The sequence below is a fragment of the Muntiacus reevesi genome, chromosome 10, assembly GCF_963930625.1.
Source record: "Muntiacus reevesi chromosome 10, mMunRee1.1, whole genome shotgun sequence".
NCBI classification, from domain to species: domain Eukaryota; kingdom Metazoa; phylum Chordata; class Mammalia; order Artiodactyla; family Cervidae; genus Muntiacus; species Muntiacus reevesi.
This window is the reverse complement of record NC_089258.1, coordinates 82,296,510-82,302,539: the sequence shown is the minus strand read 5'-3', so window position 1 is coordinate 82,302,539 and position 6,030 is coordinate 82,296,510. Positions and strand designations below refer to the sequence as shown.

General features: G+C 40.1%; 1 long non-coding RNA gene across 1 annotated transcript in view; it reads left to right on the top strand.

The window, feature by feature from the left end:
- Positions 1-200: 200 nt before the first annotated feature.
- LOC136176876 (uncharacterized) overlaps positions 201-6,030 on the top strand; it is a 72,938-nt gene continuing 67,108 nt past the window's right edge. The window contains exon 1 of the long non-coding RNA XR_010664640.1: positions 201-368. This is a non-coding gene — a long non-coding RNA (uncharacterized lncRNA). The remainder of the gene's footprint in view (positions 369-6,030) is intronic.

The following is a 6,030-nucleotide window of genomic DNA, read 5'->3' as shown; positions in this document are numbered from 1 at the left end:
TCCATGGAGTCGAAAGAGTTGGACATGACTGAGAGACCGAAAAACAACTATTAGAACAAACTCCTATTAAAAAAAAAAGACGACCAAAAATACCCGTCCCTCCCTCTCTGCCTCCCTTCCTTCCCTACCAAACTGTTTCCCTGTATTACTTCCTTTAGGGGAGGTGGTGCGTGGGAGGTAATGTCCAGTGTTTCCTGCATCGCAGATAGTGCTCTGAGGAGCCGGCTCATCCCCGGTCCTGTGGACACTGGCCAGTGCTCCTGTGGTCTGGGGACTGAGCAACGGAATTGCTGTAACAAGAGCACATCTCAGATGTTAGCACATCCTTCTAAGTAATCTCACCAAAATCTAATAATTTCACTAGAGCGGTGAGTTTTGCCTCATCTTTGACATTAGATGTTATAAATTTTTTCCAATTTTACTAATCAAATGGGCCTCAAATGACTTTCTGTTATCTAATTTGCATTTTACTGATTATCAGCGAGATTCAAAGCCTCTTCATGTGTTTACTGCTCATTTGTTTTTCTGCTTCTACAAATCATTGACTCATTTGTTGTTTTCCTATTAGGTTGTTGGTGTTATTTATATGTAGAAGTCATTAGTATAACAAATGGATATTTCTCATTTGTTATAAACATTATAGTTTCTGTAGTCTATCTCTTTTTAAACTCAATTATGGTGCTTTTGTGGTATAGAAATTAAAAATTTTTGTTGTCAGATTGATTAACATTTTGCTTCCCAGGTTATTATTGAGGTACAACTGACATGTAGCAGCTTTATGTGCACACTGTAATGGATCAGCATTTGTATATATTGTGAAATGATCACCACACTTAGTCTAATTAACATCTGTCATCACATACAGTTTCTTTTTTTTTTTCTTTTATTATTTTTTTCTTTTCTTTTCTTTTTTTTTTTTCTTTTTCAGTTGGTTTTGTCATACATTGATATGAATCAGCCATAGAGTTACACATATTGCATACAGTTTCAAAAATTGTTTTTCTTCTGATGAGGGTTTTTAAGATCTACACTTTTAACAACATTCAGATATGCAATACAGTATTATTGACTATAGTTACCATGCTTTACATTATATTTCTGGCCTTCCCAGGTGGTGCTAGTGGAAAACAACCTGTCTGCCAATGCAGGAGACATAAGAGACACAGTTTTGATCCCTGGGTCAGGAAGATCCCCTGGAGGAGGGCATGGCAACCCACTCCAGTATTCTGGCCTGGAGAATCCCATCTACAGAGGAACCTGGCGGGCTGCAATTCATGGGGTCACAAAGAGTTGGACACGACTGAAGCGACTTACCACACATGCACGCATGTTATATCCCTATGACTTAGTTATTTTATAACCGGAAGTTTGTACCTTTTCACTGCCTGTGGGCCCCACCCCGCGCCCCGCTCCCCGCCCCACCATGCCCTCCACCTCTGCTCCGGCAGCCACTCTGTTCTCTGTATCTGTGAGCTTTTTTTCCCCCTCTTGTATCATTTGTTTTGTTTTTAAAATTCCACATGTAAGTGAGATTGTATGATATTAGACTTTCTCTGTCTGACTTATTTTACTTAGCATTCCAATTTTAGTACTTACCTAAAAATTTTATTTAAAAGAGTCTTTTTGAACTCAAGGTTATAAACACATTCTAGATTTTTTTTTAAACTTTAAATCTTCAATTCACATGGAATTTATTTTTGTGAGTAGTAGAAAGTCTAATTATTTTCTTCCAAACTGACAGTCAATTGTTCTCAGAACTATTTATTGCATACTTGATCTTTTTGCCAATGATTTTATGTACAACATTAAATCATATACTAAATTCCTGTCATGCTTGTAGGTATACTTAGGGTTTTTCTCTTTTTGTCTATCTGTTCCAATGCCCCATTTAAAAAAAAATTCACCAAAAGCTTTATAGTATTGTCAAGTTAAAAAGGAGTCACAGCCTCTGAGTTGAGAGTTAATACTTTATCTGATGGGAAGTTTTAGGACTTTAAGTCTGGGAGACAGCATCTCAAGTGACCCTGAGAAAACTGTTCTGAGGAGGCAGAGGGAGGAGTCAGGTTATATAAAAGCTTGCAGCAAGGGACAGGTAGTCTGAACATCAACATCATTATTGTTGATTAAGGAAAACCAGATGTCTCAAGTTAAGAATTTAGCAGTTTTCTATGTATGGGAAGATGCAGGAGTCTGGGCTCACTGATTCATTCCTTTCATATGCACCCCATCTGTCTGGGGCCAGCATCCGGCAATTTGATTATTCACATCCTTGGTTCCTTGCTCACCATAGGGAGTGACTGCAACTGGATGACTGACAAATAGCAGGCATTGTTCTTCCTGGGCTCAGAAATTCACATTTGGAGGGCTGGAATCCCCGATGGCTGTGACATGCTTGTTATTTCATATGGCAGAAAATACTCCTTTTCGCAGGATACATTTGACAATTAGTATGGCAAATCTTCTTCCAGTGCTCTTTTTCAAAATTATCTTATCTTGGACACTTTCTTACAAATTTTAAAATCAGTGTGTCCTTCTCTGTGAATATCGTTTGGGGATTTTAATTGGGATTTCTTTGTGTTTGTAAATTGTTTTGGAGAGCTATATTGAGGACTACTTTTAAATAGTAAATTCAGTAAATTTTATAGGTTTCTCTATGTAGGTATTATATATTTTTTATTTATAGTGGTAATAGTTTTAATTGCTAGTGTAAATGGGATATTTCTTTTTTTTTTTTCCCCAACTGGTTGTTATTAGTTAATAGTAAAGCTATGGGTTTTTGTATCTTGTAGCTACCTTGTTAAAAAATTTTTTTAATTAAATGAATTTATTTTTTGGCTCTGCTGGGTCTTTGTTGCTTCTCTTGTTGTGGAGCATGGGCTCTAGGTGTGGGGGCTCAGTCATTGTGGCACAAAGGCTTAGTTGCTGTGAGTCATGTGGAATCTTCCCAGATCAGGGATTGAAATTGGCAGGTGTGGATTCTTCACTGCTGGACCACCAGGGAAGTTCCTTCCAGTGTGATTTTTAATAATAGCAGTGATAGTAGGCATCCTTGAGTTGAACCTGATCTGAGTGCCAAGGGTTCTAATTTTCACCATTAAGTATAATCTTTGCTTTGATTTGGGGTTATTTTTTTCCATTCTGTGTTGTTGAGTTTTTTTTTTTTTAAGAAATATGTACTAAATTTTTTTCTCCTACTTTCCTGTCATCTATTGAAATGCTTATATGTGTTTTTTCCTCTGATTTCTCAATATAACTCAGTGTATAATAGATTTTAAAAATGTGATCTAAAATTGAATTCCTGGAATCAGTCATATTTTTTCTAAATGTTTGATTAATTAAATATTATTTAAATGTTCTGGTACACACACATTCTACATGTATGTTCATACATGAGATTGGCCTGTGGTCTTTCTCTTTGTATATTCTTTTTCTGGTTTTGATATCGCTTATGTTTACTTCATAGTATCAGTTAAAAATTGTTTCACTTTTATCTGTGATTTGAACTTGGTTACATAACATGGAAATCATAACCTTTAAAGTTTGACAGAACCCACTTATAACATCCTATGGACTTGATGCAGTTTTAGGGAGGGAATGTTGGATTATCTTGTGGTTATTGTTCTATTTAGGTTTATAATTTCTGTTTTTTCTTTCACCTGGGTGTTTTTTTAAGAGTTTGCATTTTTCTGGGGTAGGTTCTTGGCTGGAGGGGGAGGAGGGACTGTCCATTGTTTTGTTTTATGAATTTTTAGATTACGTTACAATATGATCTGGATGATTTTTGCTTTTCGGAGTGTTTGAGGCTTTCTTTGTGGCCCGATACACATAGTTTTTATAAGTGTGTCATGTGTATTGGCACACAGATTGTTGGCTACAAAATTCTTTTTTTTGTTCACCTTTAGTTTAAGTCTGATGGATATGTTATTTAAGTCTGCCATATTGTAAACAGATTATAACCTCACATGGAAGGTGATGATAGAGGTACACACAGAGGAATGGGGGCTGTGGAAGGGTGGATGTCTCGAAGATGCTCCCCAGGGGCCATCCCTCCTAGTCCTGTGTGGTTCCCTCCTCTCCACTCTGGGCTCGGTCGCTAACCTGTGATTCATTTCTTAACAGTAGAATGTAGCAGAAATAGCTCTGTGATTGTCATTTCATATTTTTGATCTCTTGGAAAATTTGGGCAGCATTCTGAGAGAATTTCTTGGTTTATTAATTACTCCTCAGCTGTATCCACTGTGCTGTTTGTTTTTGTTTTTCCATGATCACTAGCTGATTCTTTTCCCAGTACTTCTTTTAATGTTTCTGTTTATTCCATTAACTCTGTTTCCTTAGGTGTTACTGCTGTTTGTTGAATTTAGCACCTCTTGTTCCTGCTGCTCACTTCCTAAAAATATTAGAACATTATTGTTTCTGTACTCATCTGGATATTGGAGATTTCCTGCCTTATTATGTCATACAAGAAGAGTTAAGATGTGGTGCTGGTACCCAGTTACCTGATGGTGAGAGTCCATGTCACTGCTGGGTCTCCGCAGCTCCCCCAGGCTCTCTGTGGTCCCTTTCGTTCAAGTGCGCATCCCTCTGTTTCAGTCTGCTTGGCACAGATGGTGTCTGGTGACCCATCTGGCTGCCTTACCTGTTAAGCCCACCAGGCTTCTGGTCTGTTGCCCCCTCCAGATCCCAAGTTTGCTCACCTTTTTCTTGGTCACCTCCAAGCTGCCCTCCTGGGCCCCTCCTACCTTGACAGAAGCCCTCTGGCGTCATGAATTGTGTGGGGTTTCCTTCTGTGATCGGATGGCATCTTCTTTCCATCTTTTCCTGAGATATTCATCTTTAAGAAAAATGACTTGGGATAAAAATAACAACCTGGAGTTGAGAGCTAGCATGACAGCATGACAGGAAATTTTGATTGTTAATTTCATACCAGAATTCAGACCTGTTAAGATCATTTTGCAGTTTGAGGGTAATAGAAATAAATGTAGGCCCTGGAATTTAGCTTTAAAAGCACAATTACAACCAGCATGGAATGAAGCAAACCCAGTTTGGTAGTAATTCACACACACAAAAAATTCTAGAGCCTTTAGTTTATGACAGCTGTTGAAAGGTGTGAAACAAGCCTGTGAACATGATTAAAGAAGGCAACTCAGGACATCATGAGGATGGCCAAGGGGGACCCCATCCTCTGTCCTCCAACAAAGGTTAATAGTTAGACAGCTGTCCACCAACAGAAATAGCTCTAGAAGAGATGAGGAGTCCACTTAAGAAACTTCAGCAACACAGTGGAGCAAAAAACCTGAGAAAAACAGCCTAAAAAGGAAAGGAAGAGTAGTTTCAGTCTGCCTGCATCACTCCATTCCCCTCTGCTCAGCTCCGAGAGGGAGCTCCCCACCCAGAAAGAGTTTCCCTGACCCAGAAAGGGAGGCAAGATGAGCTACTAGCTTCCCAGCGTTTTGGATCACCTTATGGAGGACCCACTGTAGTTTCATCCTATTCAGAGCAAAGCTGAGACATGTAGAGATGGCTGGGAACAGGGAAGAAGAGCTGGGGCCCCCAGAATCAGCCACGTTGTGGAGGCCACTGAGGTCCCCAGTGCCCTGCTCTACCGAAGGCTGGCACAGCCGCCAGGCCCCTGACACTCACAATAGCCAAGCCAGGGAAAGGGGCTTCCTTGGGGCTCAGACAGCAAAGAATCCGCCTGCAATGCAGGAGACCCGGGTTCGACCCCTGGGTTGGGAAGACCCCCTGGAGAAGGAATGGCAACCCACTCCAGTGTTCTTGCCTGGAGAATCCCATGGATGGAGAAGCCTGGCGGGCTACAGTCCACGGGGTTGCAAAGAGTTGAACACAACTGAGCGACTAACACTTTGACTTCACTTTCAGGCCATGGAAACAGTCTAAGTGTCCACTGATGGATGAATGGATAAACCAAATGTGACATACTGACATAGTGTTAGTCACTCAGTTGTGTCCAGCTCTTTTCGACCCCATGGGCTTTAGCCCACCAGGCTCCTCTGTCCATGGAGTTCTCCA